At 42.1% G+C, this 21,820-nt stretch overlaps 1 pseudogene; it reads right to left on the minus strand.

The window, feature by feature from the left end:
- Positions 1-228: 228 nt before the first annotated feature.
- On the minus strand, positions 229-20,781 carry LOC118569540 (annotated as a pseudogene).
- Positions 20,782-21,820: the final 1,039 nt, after the last annotated feature.

Here is a 21,820-nt window from a genome sequence, read left to right on the forward strand (position 1 = left end):
CTAACTATCTTAATTGTGATAAATTTTATCAATACAAAAAGAATAGTAAATAAACATCTATGTGACCATCTATGACCACTATCAAGAGACAGTCATGAGTGTTTTGTTAAAAGTATCTCACTTTAATCTTGATTTGTCTTTTAAATTCCTTTAGATGCCCACAAAAACAGTGACACAATGTCACATAGGTGGTCCTGGTGATGCCCTCTAGGACTAGGTCATAAAGATTTATGATGAGGAACTGGGAACACACCTCTGGAGCATCTCACTCTGCCTATCCTGCTGTGCCTGGTGGCCTTGCCTTAGCCAGGCAGCAGTGTTCCTCTCTGGTTTCAGCAAGATGATGTAGCACTTGGGAATGAAGATGCCACCCAGAAGGCCAGCAGTGGAGGCCATGATGGAGAAGATCTCTACAGCCACAGTGGACTTGCCCCGGGCACTGTGGTACAGGGGCAGGAAGGCTGTCCAGACACTGCAGATGAGCAGCATGCTGAAGGTCAGGAACTTAGTCTCATTGAAGACATCTGGCAGGCCCCTGGCCAGAAAAGCTACAGAGAAGGTACCCACTGCCAGGAAACCCAAGTAGCCCAGCACACAGAAGAAGATGGTGCCAGAACCCTCCTGGCACTGGATGACAATGTGCTGGGGCTCTGAGACCATATCCCTGTCTGGGAATGGTGGGGATGTGGCCAGCCAGACCCCACAAAGAACAACCTGCATGAAGGAAGCAATAAGAACAACTGAGGAGGAAGCCCCAGGGCTCAGGCATACCCGGATCCTGTCCCCTGGCCTGGTGACCCTGAAGGCCAGGACCACTGTGAGAGTCTTGGCCAGAACAGAGGACATGGCTACCGTGAACACCACAGCAAAGGTGGTCTGACGGAGGAGGCACGTCGTGACACTGGGTCGCCCAAGGAACAGCAAGGCACACAGGGCACAGAGGCAAAGAGAGACCAGAAGTAAGTAGCTGAGACTTCTGTTGTTGGCCCTGACCACAGGGCTGTCTCTGTGCTTCAGGAACACTCCCAGAACCAGGACAGCCAGACCAGCCAGGAAGAGTGCCACCAAAGCCAGCATGAATCCCAGAGGTTCCTCAAAGGCCAGGAAGATCTCTGTCCTGGGCAGGCAACGGTCTCTCGTGTGGCTCGAGTACTGCTCCTTGGGGCACAGAAGACAGCTCTTCCTGTCTATGGGAGACACAGAGACACCATTTCTACCACACTATATAAAGTGCACCAGCTCTGAAGGAAGGCGTCCTAAGCACTAACTGCTCTTACAGCCTTTTTGTCAAGTCATGTATTATGAATTATTCCTGTTGACCAGGGCTGGAATGTCTGGTATTAGAGGCAGAGACACAGAGGAAAAAAACTGCACAGTCTCTGTTTTATGTGAGTTTTGTTTTGTTTTCAAACTGTGTCTCAGGTAACTCTGGCTGGCCTTGAATTTGTTGAGTAGCAGAGGATGATCTTGAACTCCTAAGACTTCTTCCACATCCTCTAAAGTGTTGTGAGTATAGGCCTGCACCACTATACCTAATTTATGTGAGTTTGTGTATGTGTAGGTTTGTGTGTGCATACATGTATGTAAGTTAATGCACATGCTTGTAGGATCAGCCATTAACAGATGTTTCCCAATCATTTCTTTCACCTTATTTTTCTAATTAAACTTACTTGGTATCCTCCTGAAGGTCAGTAAAACCATCAGGGTCTCTGGAGTTGGACTCAGGTTGTCAAAGTTAACAGTGAATGCTTTAACTGAAGGGCCATTTCACTAATCTCAACAACTTTTTTGGATTTACTTATTTTATTTTACTTGTTGAATGTTTTTCTGTACACACACACACACACACACACACACACACACACACACATAAATCATGTTCATGTCAAGTTCTTGTAGAAGTCACAAGATGACATCAGTCCCCCTACAACTGGGGTTACAAATTATTTTCAGTCCCCATCTAGGTTCTTCTAACTGCTGAAACTCCTTGCCAGTCCCTCATGATCGCATTTTTGGACACTGAATCTCTCATTTAACATGGAGATCACTGAGTTGACTATAATAACAAGACACAATCTCCAAGATCCTCTTGTCTCCATCTACTGAGGGATGAGATTCAAGGAATGTGCCTACCACACCTGGTCTCTTATGTGAGTTTTTAATGTTTCCTTTTTTCCTAATATAGTATTAGTCATATTAACCAATGTTTTCAAATGAATTATGACTGCAAAATTCATTTTGTGAAGTTTTGTTCTTTGGCACCTCAAAATGCCACTGTATTTTGCTATAAGTAAACTGGAGATTTTCTAATAAATCTTAAATGAGGTCATCAGGGCAGACACTAATTCCAACATTGCTGCTATTCTGTTAAGAATAAGGAGTTAGGACTAGGTGTTGCTGCACATGACTTTAATCTCAGCACTTGAAAGGCAGAGGCAGGTACTTTTCTATCAGTGTGGGGACAGACTGGTATCATTGTGAGTTCCAAGCCAGCCAGTGCTGCATGGTGAACCCTTGTCTCAAAACCAAACATCAAACCAAAAAAAAGAGGGAACACACACACACACACACACACACACACACACACACACACACACACACAGTGAGTAGATGACTGTACCATGGCAAGAGTGAGGCTACACATAACACCAACCCTGATGATAACTTTGCTTTGCATTTCCAGCTTTCAGAATGGTAAAGGAAAAAGTTCTGTAGCTCCTACAATATAAGATGTGTGGTCTACTGCCATTCAACCTCTGGGATGAACCCCACTAATACAGAGGAAGAAAGAATTCACAAAAGAACATCTACCATGCAATTCCACTAACAAGAGGTTTAAAAAGCAAATGAAATCCATCATTGTGAGCAAAAGCCAGGGTTCCATTACAAGACTACTAGAAGCTTGTGGAAGTAGCTTATGGCTGTTTCTTGATTGGGGACCAAAGATATGTAGTGTTTGCTAGAGGAGAATTCATTATGCATCATTATTCCAATGATGGTTCATGCACTTATCTGTCTCAATAAAGCTTTTAATTAAGAACAACAATAGGAGTAGAGTTCTGGCTGATGTCCCACAGGAAAGAAAAGACTGTACAATATCTCAATGGATGTATGTGGTGGTTTGACCGAGAATGACCCTCATAGGCTTATATACTTGAATGTTTGCTTGCTAATTGGTGGGATTGGGGGATGGATTTAGTGGTGTAGCTTTGTTGGATGAGTAGTATCTTTGAAAGATCAAACTCCCGGACCAGGCACACGCTCCACCTCTCTGCCTGCCTGTTGCCTGTGAATCATAATGTCATCTCTACTACTGCTGAAACACCATGCCTGCCTCCCTGATTCCAAGCTTCCAGCCATGATAGTCATGGCCTTGCACTTTGAAATTCTAATAAGCCCCCAGTTGAATGCTTTTCTTTTAGAGGCTGCCTTGGTCGTGGTGTCTCTTCACACCAGTAGAACAGTAACTAAAATAATGGACAATTACAGGAGGCTCACAGGGCCCTCTTGACCCTCAGATTCCAGCTCCACATGTCCTTACCTCTTTGGTCTGCAAACTGTCCCTCTGGGAAGGGTTTGCAATCAAAACAGCAGTGGGGGGCTCCCAGCCTGGGCACTTGGCTGAACCCTGGAAGGCAGCTTTCACTGCAGACAGAGCTGGGCACCTAGTAACAGTGAGCACAGTGTCACCAGGGACTCTCCAGGAATACAATGTTTGACCTCAGTGTGAGAACCAGAACAGAACAGTTGCCTTGCAGAACACTAGATGAGAAAGAAGCCTTTCAGAAAAACATATCTAACCCATCAACTGCCTGAATGAAGACATACATTTGAGTGTCATCAAGGAAGGGCTACATCTGGCTTGCATGGCTAAGGGTTTAAACATAAGGGTTTAAATAGTTTGATGTGTTGTCCTTCCAGACTCTCAGGGACTCCTGTATCAACAATCAAAGATATGGGGGCAGGACAGAAGGCTCAGTGGTTGAGAGTACAAGCTGCTCTTTCAGAGGAGCAGGATTCAGTTCCCAGCACCTCTGGGAATATAGCAGCTCACACTGTATCTATATGTCCAGAGGATCCAGTGCCCTCCACAGCCTCCATAGGCACCAGGCATGCACATACTACACAAATATACATGCTGGGAAAAGTTCATATATGTCAATAAAACTTGAAAAACAACTATAAGTATTGGCAGACATTAAGAAGTGCTACAGTATTGTCAGGTCATTTTTGCTGGTGAATCAATATCACTCAGAGAAAGATCTCTTCTAAGGTAAACAGCATAGCCAGTTATAACTGACTGGCCCATCCAGAGCTGCATCAACTCAATGCACAAGTAGAGATGCGGAGCCCTGGACTTAGAATTGCCCTGTCACTTTAACACATTAGGACCAGACTTATCAATGCAGTCAGGCAAATCACTTGAAGATTCCCCTTTCAAATGGATCATCATCTTGCTCCCTGAAGATACCTGAGGGTCTATCATGCTTATGTGCACCAATTTGAATATACCCTCAGGAGTCTTCCACCCTTGGAAAATGTCAAATTTTGTCACCAAATCTCCATTGGCATCAAACATAATCTTGCTTCCATCAGGAGTCTTGAAGTGCACCTTCCTAAGAGTATGAAGCAGCTGAGGAAGGAAGGGAGACATTGTAGACTGGCAAAGACCTGTTGGGGCATTTATCCCTGATGCCACATGCCATCAGCCTCTGAAGTGAAACAGTTCCACTTCAACAAAGAATTAGACCCATTAGGTATAAAGGAGATGAAGAAGGACCCATGATATTTTCAGACTAACAAAAATGTTCTATCTTTAATAAGTAATAATTCATAATAATTAATCAGATACCTTTAAATATCTGTGTGTGCGCGCACATGTGCATGTGTGTGTGTTTGAGTGTGTGTGTGTGTGTGTGTGTGTGTGTGTGTGTGGTGTGTGTGTGTGTGTGTGTGTGTGTGCAGCTCACTCATATTGAGTAATCCAGAGAACAACTCTCAGCAATGTTCTCTCCTGCTGCCATGCGGGACTCAGGAATCCAATTTATGCTTGGGGACAAGTTCCATTACCCACTGTTCCACCTCAACAGCCTTAAAATTAAACCCAAAACATGACAATGTGGTTGCTGCTCCAGGGTCTCTCTGGCTGTACACTTCTGTCCTCAGTCCTCCCACCACACTCAGTAGACTCCAAATCCTAGCAGGACTTCCACAGACTGGCCCCAGCCCACCTAGACCACCCATTCACACCAAACAGTCTCCCATAATTCATCAGTCCCTCCCATGATGCTCTTCTATTTGCTCCATTCTAGGGTCTTGACACATGCTGTCCCTGACATCGGCAATGTTATCAGTTCTACACATGGTGAGACTTCTCACCCTCTTGTCCGGAACTCAGATATTACTTCATAAAAGGAATGTGTCCAGCCTTTCACTTCTCTTCACTCATTCCTCACTCCATCTACTTTAAATCTTCTTCATAGAGTATGCACACAGTTACCACCACAATCATATCTGTTTTGTGCTGTGTAGTCCTGGTTGGCCTTGAATTCAGGATTCTATGATCTCAACCTCCTGTGTGCTAGCATAACAGGCATAGGCCACCAAGCCAGGCCTCATGTAATTTGTAATCTGTCACTCTCAGGCAAAAAAAAACAACAACCAGACTGTGCATCTGGTTGATAACCACAGGTACCTTCACAAGGGACACAGTAGAGACTCAGGTCATCTCAGTGAAGGTGATGAAAATATACCCTCTCTTTGGTTACCACTCTCTTTAGTTACCTCACAAGTGAGCAACGTTTCTTCCAAGAGCTTCCTTACATATCTGCGCCTATGCTACCCTGAATAGATTTGAGAAGATAGATAGATAGATAGATAGATAGATAGATAGATAGATAGACAGATAGATGATAGATAGATAGTTAGATAGATAGATAATAGATAGACAGACAGATAGGCTGTTGCCAAGAATACCAAAATGCATTACATATGTATATGAATTTATCACTAATATTTTTAAACAGAATAATAAGTGAGAACTTTGGAGTTGGCTCAGGAATTAAAACACTTCCTATAAAAATTTGAGGATCACACAGAGAAAAGCATGTTATTTCAGGGGTCAAGGGAAAGGATGGTGGTCTTATATCAGATTTAGAAGAAAGAATTTAAACAAGGGACTGAGGAATGAAATTTCCATAGAAAGATAAGATATTTATTATAGTAGAATAATAGAATAATACAGGAGAAGCTCAACATAACAGATACTAGGAAATAACTTTGGTTATTTTAATTTAGTAAAACTTAAATAGAGACATACTGTCTAATTTTTCTGTAACCATAAGGCTTTATGATACCAATTCTAAGGAAAAAGATATTGAGTGAAAAGTTGATTTTATCATAATATTAGATTTTCATTCTCATGATATTTGTTGTTTGCTCCTTTTGTTTCTTTACTTTGATATGCTTTTGTAATCATGGAAGACTTTAGAAAATGTATGTACCATAAAAAGACTTTGTAGTCAATAATTAAAGTCTGTGAGAAAATTTAAAAAGAATATGAGGATTACACCTCAAGTTCCCAGAACCCATCTAAATTTTAGGTGGGTGTGGCAGAACATGTGTAATTAAGTCCTCAGAGGGTGGGGAAAGGAGGAGCCCAGAGAAAGCTGGCTAGCAAGACCAGCCACATCAACAAGTTCTGGGTCTGAACAAGAGACCCTGCCCTAAATATGAAGGGAGTAGAGTGAAGGAAGAATGATGTACACATAAGTGCACCCCCACACATGTGCCTGCATGCCCATGCACATGAGCCCATAGACACACACCACACACCCAAAAAAGGACAAAAATAAATAACATTTGGTATCTCTCTGAAATTCTGTTTTATATCATGCCTATACTGAAAACCAACTTTTTATCAAAGCTCACTTTTAAGACACTAAAATAAATCTATTTACTGTTATATTAAATTTTTATTTTATTAGGCACCCTGTATTTGCTAAGACAAGAGATGCTACAAGGACTTGACTCATCTGAGATCACACACATAGCATGGAATCCTTTCCCATGTTCCTTCTAAGATGCCTCTTAGATACAAGTATGAGGAATCCTTGCTTAAGCATACAGTCAGCTTTTCGGTAGCTTAGTCAGAACCAACATCCTCTTCCCCAACCATCACTGAATCACTCCCACCACACATGCCTTTCTCACCTGCCAGGGCTGAAAGTCCTGAGAGCCTGTAACTTTCCCATACTGGTGCCCACGGGTTATGATCTTGCAGGGCATGAGCAATGCTTTAGACAGCTGTATAAGCAACATCAATTTTACTAACTTCTGCAAAAGGGTACTGCTTGTTTTTCAGACTCTCATTCCCTGAGCACAACTGGACACCCTCTGTCACTGTGCTGCTCTGGTGGGGCCATTTACAATCAAAGGTGAACTCCCAGAACTTCTTTATAAACATGTCTTCTGGGGTCTGGTTGGGCCGCAGATGAGCAAGGAACTCAGGGAAGCCAGTTGCCCTGCTGCTGTGAGGCAGAAGACCAAAAGTGCTGTGCAGTACCCGGGAAATGCCTAGAATGTTCAGGGTGAGCACCATGTGCAGATTGTCCTTGCTGACCCAGACATAGCCTGAGACAGGGACACCCTGAAAGCTATACAGGATGAGCTGGAAATTTGCATTGCTTAGGAAAACCAGAACAACCCTGGCTGTGGATTTTTGTATCCTCTGGACAATCTCTTCAATCTTCCCCCAAAGATTCATAGGAAGGAACATGGAGGATGACCTCAATGCACACACCAGCTCTGCTCAGCTCCTGAGTGGCCAGAGAGCTGGCCTGCTGCCCATATTCATCATCATGGGCCAGAATGATCACCCAGGACCACTGAAAGTGAATTATCAGCTGGGTCACTGTAAGGGAGGATGTGAGGTCACTAGTCACAGTTCGCAGGAAAGATGGAAACTGGATCTTGTCACTGAGGCTGGGTAGTGAGGATGAATAACTGACCTGTCAAGGAAAAGCCAGGATAGATGAGTGGATGAGATCTGGACTTAGGCATGGGCTGGTGATCTGGTTTAAATGAGTGAAGGAAGGGGATGGAGACATGGCTCAGCAGTTAAGAGCCCTTGTTGTTCTTACAGAGGACCCATGTTCAATACCCAACACCCACATCAGGTTGCTCACATTTGCCTGTAACTCCAGCTCCAGGAAATCTGATACCCTCTTCTGGCTTCCTCCTGCATCTGTGGCATAGACTCCAACATATACAAATACTCATATATGTACATTAAATTTTAAAACAAATAATTTTCAGGGAAATGTGAGCATCCTGATTTCAGAATTATGCTGATTCTACAAGCAGCTTTGTGCCCCTCACTGGCTGATCATCCCAGACACAGCCCTGTGGCTTCTGGAATGGAGACCAGAACCATAGCTTTACCTCCTCTCCTCTCAGTATCTGTCCTTCACCTGCCATCTCATGTTTTGTTCCTGTACTTCGGCTAGGATTGGCCTGACTCTCTGGTTTTCACACAGCTATTATGTTGTTATATTTTAAATTCATGTGTTGTGCGTGTATATGGTGTTGGGTGTGTGTGCGTGTGTGTGTGTGTGTGTGTGTGTGTGTGTGTGTGTGTGTGTGTGTGATGGTGCAATTGTAAAGATCACACCAAATTGTTGGAGGTTGTCTCAGGGTAGGAATGATGTGCTGTTGTACCTATGGGCTTGAAGGGAATGTCTTTCTGCAGGAGAATAAAAATGTTCTCAAATCACCTGTAGTACTCATCCTAAGATATAAGCCACTGAATTGTTCACCTGAAATGGAGAAATTATCCTCAAGTCACCTCTTAAAACTATAAACTAAAGAGATGATTGTCACACATGGCTCCCTTTGTGGTAATGGCACTGCTGGCTGGGTTACAGGGAACATCCAGGGGGTAGATGGGAGAAAGTGGCATGAGCCCAATTACCTACATTCAAATTCTAAACCCCTACAGCTAGAAGAACTTACTGAGAAGTCCATCTATGTGTGCACACACAAACACATGTGTATTTCTTTCTCTGTGAACTGGAAGGATATCTCCTCAGATAAAGGTGTTTGCCACCAAGCCTGAAGACCTGAGCTTAATCCCCTAAATCAACATAGTAGAAGAAAAGGACTGACACATTAAAAATGTCTTCTGACCTCCACATGGACACCATTGCACTCGTGCTGAGTGCACACACACACAAACACACACACACACACAAACACACACACACACACACATTATTATATAATGAGGGTTGAAAAGATGGTACAGTGGATAACAGTACTTGGTGTTCTTTCAGAAGATCTGAGTTCAAAATCCAGCTCCCTTGTGACAGATAAAAAACATCTGTAACTTCAGTTCTAGGGAATCTGAATGTCCAAGAGCATATATTTATATAGATACATATATACAGAGATATATGTGTGTATATGTGATACATATGATATATTGATATATGATATATGTGACATATATTGTGTGCTTATATATATTTCATATATTTATTATATATAAATGTAAAATCCATATACACAATAAATACTCTGTAAAAATATTTTTTTAAATAATAAAAGAAAAATTTTCTACTACTTCATCATTGAGAGGGATGATAGTTCCCTCTAAACTCTACACATGTAGGAGAACCATGTTGGACATGGAGAACATTTGCAGGGAGTTGGCTCCACAGTAGAGCTGCTCACTACTGTGACCATCACATCATTTTTACTATCATCACTAAGGGACTGCACTACACTCAGGAAGGAAGAAGACTTTCAGCAACTCACCTGAGGAACTTGTACAGTCCCAGAAGTCTGGCCATGGAGACAGACAGGGATGACCTTGTGTCCCCAGCCAACGCAGCCTGAGAAGAGCTATGCTGGCATGTGTAGTTGAGGATGGGCTCCTCCTGCCTTGTGAGGAAGCTCATTGTCTCATGGAGGGCTCCATGCACTGTGTCCCCAGAGTTTCGAATAGAGAAGCCCAGGGTCACATTGGGCAGCAAGTGAGCACTCCTATTAATCTCCTCGATGGCAAAGACAAAACTCTGGGCCACCCGGTAGCCCCAGTTGGAAACGCTGAGGGAAAGAGAAGCCCACATGCATCACTCATGATGGGGTAAATGGAACAGGAATAAACTCAGTAACTCAAGGGATAAATGTAAAACATACATATGCACAAATACTTACACATAAATGTGCAGAGGAGCACAGTTCAGAACACATAAAGGGGAGCCAGAGGGAATGTGGAGACAATAATCAGAGGGGCAGCTTCAGAAGACAGGAGGGATAAGTGAAGATGTATTAAACAATCTGAGTGTGGTGGCGTCATGTTGGGAGCCAATTGTCACTGTTTCTTATGGCAAGGATGTGTGGTTTCACTCGGATCCATGGAAAAAAGAATCAGAGGCATCTTAAAAATGAATTTACCATTTGGTGGCTACAGGAGGGTCCAGCCTCTAAGGACTGAAGCACTTTCCCTTAGCCCAGGGCATTTTTATTTTCTCTCTATTTACAGTTTAGACAGTTAATTTCCATACCTTCAAAGCAACCTGAAAGGAGCTCCCTAAGATAAAAAGCCAACTGCAAATTCCTTGATTTCTTGGGTACCACAGTTTTCTGGGTTTTCTGAATCAAGTTTTGCATAGGCCTTTGATCCTTGGGAGACTCCCAGACAAGATTCACATAGGGCAATAAGAGAAACAAAGGTTGTTGGTTAAACAAAGGGTGGATTAGGGATAGGTGATACTACTCTTCAGAGCCAGGCCAAGAGTAGTTCAGCAGGAATGCAGCCACAACTTAATCCTAGCACTCAGGAGACAGAGGCAGGTGGATCTTCCTGAGTTAGAGACTAGCATGAATTACATAGCCAGACCCAGGAACCAAAGCTACATACAGAATCTCTGTGTCATGAAAACAAAGTAAAAATCTATTGCACTGTATAGTTGGTTACAATTTATAGCAACTAACATCTATTTCAGTAGTACTCAACCCAAGAGCCTAAAGACAGGGAGAAGAGATATGAAATACTATCTTTAGGACATGACGCAGACATTGCAGACATGTGAGCATGTCAACAGTCAAGCATGCATTGGAAGATTTCTTGTGGGGCCCTATGGGAAGAAGTAGTTTACTGAACTACTGATAAATAACGTATTTGGGGGAATAGACATTCGTTGCCTTCAGTTACGTAAGGAACAGGTGAATCCACCAAGCTGCAGTGGACAGTTCCAAACTCACAATTAGTCCTGGTTAAAATCAGTGTGTCACAAAACAAAATAGCATGAATGAGGGAAAGTGATCTCTGAGAAAGAGAAGGAAATTTCAAGTGTGGAAGGAAGAGAAGAGAGTCTGGGGAAATGAGAATAAACAAAATGAACTATATAAATGCATGTAACTATCAAAGAACAGAAATCCTGCCTCTGCGTCTTGAGTACTAAGATAATAAGCAAGCACCACCACACCCAACTGATGCTGTTATATTTTAATTAATTTTTAAACTTAACATCAAGAGTAGATTTGTTTTTGTTTTGAGGCAGAGACTTCATATCACCCAGTGTAACCTCACATTCACTGTATAATATAGAATAAAATTAAACTCCTTTTACATGAATATGTGTATGCACGTATGGATAAGAGAGAAGTAGACTTCTTGTATCATCTTCAACCATGCCCACACCTCTGTGTGTGTGTGTGTGTGTGTGTGTGTGTGTGTGTGTGTGTGTGTGTAGCAGAGTTGGTATTGTGTGCATGGTGTATCCCTGTGGAAGGTAAAGGCTGATGGGATGTCAGGATATCTTTCTCAATTGCTTCTCCACCTTTTAAAGAACATTATTGTGTTTTCATGTGTGTGTATGATCTGTCTGTAGACTCATACATGCTACAACATATAGAGGTCAGGAAACAACTTTGTGAGTCAATTCTCTTCTTCCACCTTTATGTGGGTTTCAGGGAGGGTTCACATCATTCATAAGACTTGCATGCCAAGCACTTTACCCTATACGGCATCTCAAGGGCCCCTCTTAACTTCCTTTTTTGAAACAGGTTAACTCACTGAATCTGGACTTCATCCATTCAGATAGGCTAGCCAGCCAGTGACCTTTGGAATCTGCCTGTCTCACTGTTCCTAACCAGGGTTAGAGATGTTCAACATGCTAGGCTTTCACATGAATGCTGGAAATTCAAAGTCAGGTCTGCAGGTTTGCACAGTAGGCAGGACACCAACACAGGAATTTCCTCATCTGCAAAGACCTTCAATTTTAGATTCTCCTGTCTCCACTTCCATATTAGATTTTAAATGTTCACATCACCAAAAAATAAGTATGCAAAGTGATGTGTTTCTGGTGGGTTGATTAAATATTCTATATTGTATACATTCATTAAAATACATATTTGTACCCAATACATACATACAATTATTACCCGATGGCTTAAAAAGCAACATGGGATCCAGGTATGGTGGTACACACTTGTGATTCCAGCACTCAGGTTGTAGAGGCAGATCGATAGTGAGTTTTAGGCTAGCATCACCTACACAAAAAGGCCCTCTCTCAAAAAAGAAAAAAAACTCAAGGACAAGTCATTGTGGTCACTTTGTTGGTGGCTCATGCTTGTAATCTTGTATTTGAACAGCTAGTCTGAACTACACAGGAGTTCCAGACTAGTTAGAGCACAAAGTAGGATACTGGCTCCAAAAAAAGGAATAAAAATGATGATAAATGTGAAAATCAATAGTAAAAATCTCCTGCATTTATAGCTGATTACAAAATGATGGTGGTTACCGTAGAAAATACTGAGGGGTTTTGTTTGTTTTTATTTGGGGTTTTTTTTGGTTTTTGTTTGTTTGTTATGTTTTGAAAAGATTGGTTTTCTTTGGGGGGGTTGTCTTTTTTTCTGTTGTTTTGTTTTTCCAGACAGGGATTCTTTGTAGTTTTCGTGCCTGTGCTGAATCTCACTCTATAGACCAGGCTGGCCTTGAACTCACAGAGATCTGCCTAGCTCTGGCTAACAAGTGCTGGAATTGGAAGCAGTGCACCATCGCCAACAAGCTAGAAAAAACTCTTTTTTTGTTGTTTGTTTGTTTTTGTTTTTGTTTTTTTATTATTATTATGTGTTTTAATTTTCTACATCAGCCATGGGTTCCCCTGTCCTCCCCTCTCCTGCCCCCAGCCCCACCTTCCCCCCAGCCCCTCCCCTCCATTCCCATGTCCTCCAGGACCAAAACACCACTGGGGATTCATTTAAACCTGGTGGATTCAGTAGAGACAGGTCCTGTCCCCTCCTTCCAGGCTAAGCATGTGTCCCTGTGTAATCCCAAGGTTCCAAACAGCCAGTTCATGCACTAAGGACAGGTCCTGGTCCCACAGACTGGATGCCTCCCAAACAGATCAAGCTATTCAATTGTCTCACTTATCCAGAGGGCCTGATCTAGCTGGGGGCTCCACAGCTGTTGGTTCATAATTCATGTGCTTCCATTCATTTTGCTATTTGTCCCTGTGCGTTTTGCAATCTTGGATTCAACGATTCAAGCTCTTGCAGACCCTCCTCTTTCTCGACAGTTGGACATCTGGATCTCCACCTGGGGCCTGGCTGAGGATTTCTGCATCCACTTCCAACAGTTATTGGATGAGAGTTCCAAGACGACTGTTAGGGTGTTTAGTCAACTGATCACCAGACTAGGTCAGATCAGGCTTTCTCTCCACCATTGCCAGCAGTCTACAGAGGATATATCATTGTGGATTTCTGGGGACCTCTCTAGCACTCTGCCTATTCCTGTTCTCATGTGGTCTTCATTTATCATGGTCTGTTATTCCTCATTCTCCCTTTCTGTTCTTGATCCAGCTGGGATCTCCTGCTCCCCTAAGCTTTCTTTCCCTCAAATCTTGCCCTTCATTACTCCCACTGTCGTCCAGGTTGTTCATGTAGATCTCATCCATTTCTCTGTCATTGGGTGATCCCTGGGTCTTTCCTAGGTTCCCGTTTTCTAGGTAGCATCCCTGGAGTTGTGTAGCAGTCTAGTCATCTTTGTTTTACATCTAGTATTCTCCTATGAGTGAGTACATACCATGTTTGTCCTTCTGAGTCTGGGTTACCTCACTCAGGATGATTTTTTCTAGATCCATCCATTTGCCTGCAAACCTCATGATGTCATTGTTTTTCTCTGCTGAGTAGTACTCCATTGTGTATATGTACCATATTTTCTTTATCCATTCTTCAGTTGAAGGGCATCTAGGTTGTTTCCAGGTTCTGGCTATTACAAACAAAGCTGATATGAACATAGCTGAGCAAATGCAGTTGTGGTATGATTGAGCATTCCTTGGGTATATGCCCAAGAGTGCTACAGCTGGATCTTAGGGGAGATGGATTCCCAATTTTCTAAGGAAGTGCCATATTGATTTCCAAAGTGGCTGTACAAGCTTGCATTCCTACCAGCAGTGGAGGAGAGTACCCCTTGCTCAACATCCTCCCCAGCATAAGCTGTCTTCTGTGCTTTTGATCTTAGCCATTCTGACAGGTGTAAGGTGGTATCTCAGAGTTGTTTTGATTTGCATTTCCCGGATAATTAGTGATGTTGAGCAATTTCTTAAATGTCTTTCAGCCATTTGAACTTCCTCTGTGGAGAATTCTCTGTTTAGTTCTATAGCCCATTTCTTAATTGGACTGTTGGCATTTTGATGTCTAATTTCTTGAGTTCTTTATATATTCTGGATATCAGCCCTCTGTCATATGTGGGGTTGGTGAAGGCCTTTTCCCATTTTGTAGGCTGTCGCTTTGTCTTGTTGACTGTGTCCTTTGCTCTACAAAAGCTTCTCAGTTTCAACAGGTCCCATTGTTTGATTGTTTCTCTCAATGTCTGTGCTACTGGTATGATATTTAGAAAGTGATCTCTGGTGCCAATGCGTTCAAGAGTACTTCCTACTTTCTCTACTATCAGGTTCAAAGTAGCTGGATTTATGTTGAGGTCTTTGAGTCACTTGGATTTAAGTTTTGTGCACGGTGACAGATGTGGATCTATTTGAAGCCTTCTACACTTTGACATCCACTTATGCCAGCACCATTTGTCGAAGATGCTTTCTTTTTTCCATTGTACATTTTTGGCTTCTTTGTCAAAAATTATATGTTCATAGGTATGCGGGTTAATGTCAGGGTCTTCAATTCAATTCCATTGGTCCACATCCGTTTTTATGCCAGTACCAAGCTGTTTTTATTACAGTAGCTCTATAGTAGAGCTTGAGGTCAGGGATTGTGATGCCTCCAGAGGTTGTTTTATTGTAAAGGATTCTTTTGGCTATCCTGGGTTTTTTGTGTTTCCATATGAAGTTGAGTATTATTCTTTCCAGATCTGTGAAGAATTGTGTTGGTAATTTGATGGGAATTGTGTTGAATCTGTAGATTGCTTTTGGTAAGATCGTCATTTTTACTATGTTAATCATGCCTATCCATGAGCATGGGAGATCTTTCCATTTCCTGACATCTTCTTCAATTTCTTTTTTCAGGGACTTAAAGTTCTTCTCATATAGGTCCTTCACATGCTTAGTTAGCGTAACCCCAAGGTATTTTATATCATTTGTGGCTATTGTAAAGGGTGATGTAGCTCTGATTTCCTTCTCAGCCTGTTTGTCTAATGTATATAGGAGGGCTACTGATTTTTTTTTTTAGTTGATCATGTATCCTGCAATGTTGCTGAAGGTTTTTATTAGCTGTATCAGTTCCTTGATTGAATTTTTGGGGACACTCATGTATACTAACATGTCATCTGCAAATAGGGAGAGCTTGACTTCTTCCGTTCCAATTTGTATCCCCTTAATCTCTTTATGTTGTCTTATACCTCTGGCTAGAACTTCAAGTACTATATTGAATAAGTAGGAAAGAGGGGACAGCCTTGCCTTGTTCCTGATTTTAGTGGTATTGCTTTGAATTTCTCTCCATTTAATTTGATGTTGGCTGTTGGCTGGCTCTAGATTGCCTTTATTATGTTTAGGTATGTTCCCTGTATTCCTGATCGCTCCAAGACCTTTATCATGAAGGGGTGTTGGATTTTGTCAAATGCCTTTTCTGCATCTAGTGAGATGAACATGTGGTTTTTTTCTTTGAGTTTGTTTATATGGGGTATTACATTGACGGACTTTCCTATGTTGAACCACCCTTGCATCCCTGGGATGAAGCCTACTTGATCATGGTGGATAATTGTTTTGATACATTCTTGGAGTCTGTTTGCCAGAATTTTATTGAGTATCTTTGCATCAATGTTCATGAGGGAGATCGGTCTGTAGTTCTCTTTCTTTGTTGCATCTTTGTTTGCTTTAGTAATCAGGGTTATTGTATCGTCATAGAAGGAGTTTGGTAATATACCTTCTGCTTCTATTGTGTGGAACAATTTAAAGAGTATTGGTATTATGTCTTCTTTGAAGATCTGGTAGAATTCTGCAGTGAAACCATCAGGTCCAGGGCTTTTTTTTTTTTTTTTTGGTTGGGAGACTTTTAATGACTGATTCTATTTCCTTAGGGGTTATTGGACTATTTAAATGGTTTATCTGGTCTTGATTTAACTTAGGTATGTGGTACCTATCCAGAAAATTATCCATTTCTTTTAGATTTTCCAGTTTTGTGGAGTAGAGGTTTTTGAAGTATGACCTGATGATTCTCTGGATTTCCTCATTGTCTGTTGTTATGTCCCCCTTTTCATTTCTGATTTTGTTAATTTGGATGCTCTCTTTCTGTGTTTTGGTTAGTTTGGATAAGGGCTTGTCTATCTTGTTGATCTTCTCAAAGAACCAACTCTTTGTTTCATTAATCCTTTGTATTGTTCTCTTTATTTCTATTTTATTGATTTCAGCTCTCAATTTGATAATTTCCTGGCATCTGTTCCTCCTGGGAGACTTTGCTTCTTCCTGTTCAAGGACATTCAGGTGTGCTGTCAAGTCACTAGTGTGAGATTTCTCCAGCTTCTTTATGTGGGCATTCAGTGCTATGAATTTCCCTCTTAGCACTGCTTCCATAGTATCCCATAAGTTTGGGTATGTGGTGTATTCATTTTCATTGATCTCTAGGAAGTCTTTAAATTCTTTCTTTATTTCTTTCTTAACCCATTGGTGATTCAGTTGAGCATTATTCAGTTTCCATGAGATTGTAGGATTTCCGAAGTTTTTTCTGTTGTTGAAATCTAACTTTAAACCATGGTGGTCTGATAGAACACAGGAGGTTATTCCAATTCCTTTGTATCTGTTGAGATTTGCTTTGTGGCCAACTATGTGGTCGATTTTACAGAAGGTTCCATGGGGTGCTGAGAAGAAGGTATATTCTTTTTTCTTTGGGTGGAATGTTCTGTACATATCGAGTAAGTCCATTTGAGCCATAACATCAGTTAAGTCCATTATGTCTCTGTTAAGTTTCAATTTGGCCGATCTGTCCAGAGGTGAAAATGGGGTGTTGAAGTCTCCCACTATTAATGTGTGGGTTTTTATATGTGATTTAAGCTTTAGTAATGTTTCTTTTACATATGTGGGTGCCCTTGTGTTTTTGGCATAAATGTTCAGAATTGAAACTTCATCTTGGTTAATCTTTCCTATGATGAGTATGTAATGTCCTTCATCATCTCTTTTGCTTGATTTTAGCTGGAAGTCTATTTTGCCAGATATGAGGATGGCTACACCAGCTTCCTTCTTAATACCATTTTATTAGAAAGTCTTTTCCCAGCCTTTTATTCTTAGGAGGTGTCTGTCTTTGAATTTGAGGTATGTTTCTTGTATGCAGCTGAAAGATGGGTACTGTTTTCATATCCATTCTGTTAGTCTGTGTCTTTTTATAGGTGAATTAAGTCCATTGATATTAAGGGATATTAATGACCAGTGATTGTTTGTTCCTGTTGTTATTTTATTTTTTTGGTGGTAGTGTGTGTGTACTTGTCTTCTTTGGGGTTTACTGCTGTGGTGTTACCTATTGTCTGTGTTTTCATGGGTGTATCTGCCTTCCTTAGGTAGGAATTTTCCTTCTAGTGCTTTCTGCAGTACTGGGTTTGTGGATAAATATTGTTTAAATCTGGTTTTGTCTTGGAAGGTCTTGTTCACTCCATCTATGATGATTGAAAGTTTTGCTGGGTATATTAGTCTAGGCTGGCATCCATGGTCTCTTAGTGTCTGCATTATATCTGTCCAGATCCTTCTGGCTTTCAAAGTCTCCATCGAGAAATCAGGTGTTATTCTGATGGGTTTGCCTTTATAAGTCACTTGGCCTTTTTCCTTTGCTGCCCTTAATATTCTTTCTTTATTCTGTACGTTTAGTTGTTTAATTATTATGTGGCGAGGGGACTTTTTTTGGGCTCTAGGCTGTTTGGTGTTCTATAGGCTTCTTGTATCTTCATAGGCATTTCCTTCTTTAAGTTGGGAAAGTTTTCTTCTATGATCTTGTTAAATATATTTTCTGTGCCTTTGAGTTGGTATTCTTTTCCTTCCTCTATCCCTATTATTCCTAGGTTTGGTCTTTTCATGGTGTCCCAAATTTCTTGGACATTTTGGGTCATGACTTTGTTGGTTTTAGTGTTTTCTTTGACTGATGAATCTATTTCTTCTACTGTTTCTTCAATACCAGAGATCCTCTCTTCCATCTCTTGCATTCTGTTGGTTATACTTGCCTCTGAAGTTCCTGTTTGTTTACTCAGATTTTCTATTTCCAACATTCCTTCTGCTAGTATCTTCTTCAGTTTTTCTATTTCCCTCTTCGGATCTTGGACTGTCTCCCTTGCTTTTTCATGATTTTCTTTCAAGGACTTATTGTTTTCTTCTGCTTTAATTGTCCTTTCCTCTAGTTTTTATAGCGTTCTTCCCATTTTTTGTTTGTCTGTTCCTCTACTTTATTTTTGATTTCTTCTATATAAGGCTCTAGCCTCTTCATGATGTTACTTTTAAGGTTGTTTTCTTCTTCTTCTTCCATTCCATGATGTTCAGGTCTAGCTGTTGGAGAAGGGCTAGGTTCTGGTGATGCTCTATTGCTCTTTATTTTGTTGTATGTACTTCTGCCCTGACGTCTGCCCATCTCCTCTTGGGTTCATTCTTGGTATTATCAGTGTACTTGGTCCAGACAGAGCTGACAGATTTAGGGAGCCTCTCTCTGGTCCAATGGAAGCTCTGGGCTGGATGGAAGCTCTAGTCCAGATGAGAGTGCTGGCAGGATATGAGCTGGGGGGCTGGACTCTGAGTCTTGGGAAGTCCCTGGGGTCTCTGCTGGTGTCTGATTCTAAGGAAGTGGCTGGGGTCTCTGGCAGGTGGGTATGGGGGCAGAGTGTGGAGACTGCAGGGTCTGCCTGCAGTCTTGGAAAAGAGGAGCCTTCCCTGAAGGCCTGCTAATTGGCCGGAAACTGGGGCCAAGTTTGGCAGGTCCTCCCCGGGTGGCCTGTGTCCAGTGGTGGGACTCAGTGGCAGTTACCTCTGGCTATAACCCCAGGCACTCACCTCTGGCCCAGATGGGAGTTCCAGGGCCAACAGGAGCTGGGGGTTGGTCTCTGAGTCTCAGGAAGTGGCTGGGGTCTCCAGCAGATGGGTGTGAGGGCAGGGTGTGAAGACTGCAGTGTCTGCCTGCAGTCTTGGAAAAGGGGAGCCTTCTGGCAGGACCTGCCCATAGGCCGGAAACTGGGGCCAAGTTGGTCAGGTCCTCACGGGATGGCCTGTGTCCAGCGGTGGGACCCAAGGGCAGTTGCCTCTCTGACTATAACACCATGCACTCCTAGAAAATACTCTTAACAACTCTTTTTGACTCAGGTCTCATTATACACCCCAATCTTGGTTGAAACTAATAATGCTCCTGTCTCAGCTTCCTGAGAGCTAGGAGTGAGCCTATGCTCAGTCACTGCAGCATTAAAAAAGTAATAAAGCTAAATACAAACATTTAAAAGCCAAATAATATCCCAAATGCTTGTTTTGAAAACTAATTCATGCAACAGTATCTTGAGGAAGCTAGGACAAATATATCCTAATGTGGTACTATGGATCTCTCAGTTCATAAGATTGATCTCCAGCATGTAAGGAACTGAGTTGGTGATATGGTCCAATCATCTCAGCACTCAGAAGGTAGAGGCAGGAGGATCAGAAATTTAAGGTCATCTTCAACTACCTAGTGAATTGGAGGCTTAGAAGGCTTAGAAAAAATAACAAGCAAAAGTAATATAGTACAGAGGAATCAGAGAGGCTAATAAATAAGGAAAAATCTATTATTTACACACTGACCCATTCAACAAACACACCTACCTAGACACCGCTTTAGGAACCAGTGATTTACAAAAGAATCAAGAATCGCTCCCTGGCCTTTGGAGCATGTACATACATTACAGCTAGTACAGGAGCATCCTATATTTCAGTCTGGTACAAACAAGAAAGACAGACACACAGAGGTGGTGTATAAGGAGAAAAACAGAGCTATTGCATGTATACACAGAGAAAAGTGGTGGCCCTCTAGCTGGGATTCAGAGAATTAACTGTTATCCAAGGCTACAAACAAGCTTATAAAGCTGTTTTGGGATTTCAGAGATTCCTATCCCACATCCAACTCTTACCTGGAAGCCAGAAGTCCAGACAGTGGGGCAGTGAAGTCAGACAGGGTACCAGTAGAAAAACGAAAGATGGAAAATCTGCCCCCCACTATTACATCTCCAGGACGGTCAAAGAGAGGCCTCTGCATTGGCAACACCCAGGCTCTTGGTGAAGAAAAGGCAGACCCAGAGATACAGCCAAACAGAACAGGAAGGAGAGCATACAGCCACATGTCTGCTGGGGGCCAGGCAACCAGTGACAGGACAGCCCCACATGGGGCAGCAGCTAGCAGTGAAGGGGGATTTTATCTGGGAGATTGTCCTTGATCAAGGACCTCAGGCTAAGACCACACTGGGGGCTCTAGGCTTGCAGACTGTGGGGAGAATATTGATCGGGAGGTGATGGAGGTGGGTGGCCACTAAATCCCATTAAAAGTTTTATCCCCTTCTCCTGAAGCTTTGTGGCCTCTCTGCATCCAAGGTCACAGCTCTGGGCATCATCTGTAGACTACAGGAAGGGTGACAAATGGGTCTGACTGTCTCCCGCAGAACTTGCAAATGCAGGATCAGCTGTGCTCAGGGCACAGTTTTGTAGAGAGACCCAAGTAGGTACAAGAAGCAAATATCTGAGTAGCTAAAATGGAATATTTCTTTCACACTCTGTTTTCTGGGTGATCTTTGCTGCTCCTTAAGGAATTGTTTAGAGTAGTTTATCATGGATAATTTGGACATACAAACAACCAATCAGTAGAAAACAATAAATATCCATGTCCTTGTAGAGTCATGAAAAATCCTCCCAAGTGACTGAGCCTTTCTTCTATCATTTGAAAACACATCCCAAGGCTGCCACGATGGTTTTCAGGTAAAAATCACTTGATACACAAACCTGATGACCTATGTGTGATCCTAAGAACCCACATAGAGGTAGGAGAGGACCAACTCTACAAAGTTGTCCTCTGACTCCACACACAAGCCATGGTATACACACACACACACACACACACACACACACACACACACACACACACACACACTTTATACATACAAATAAGATAGGTAAGAAGACAAATTCTGAATTCTGTTACTCCATCAGATGAGTATAATTTTCTAACATAATCATAATTCCCACACTGAAGCCTAAAATGGAGCCAAAATGATGGCTCAGCACCTTAGCAAGTAATGGCTGCCTGAGGATCCTCATTAATTGTACAGGTTCTGCTGACTCCCCATGGGAGTCCTCGATTTGGGGGATATGGGGATGTGGGGTGGCTT

This window comes from Onychomys torridus, chromosome 1 (assembly GCF_903995425.1).
Source record: "Onychomys torridus chromosome 1, mOncTor1.1, whole genome shotgun sequence".
In the NCBI taxonomy this organism is placed as follows: Eukaryota; Metazoa; Chordata; class Mammalia; order Rodentia; family Cricetidae; genus Onychomys; species Onychomys torridus.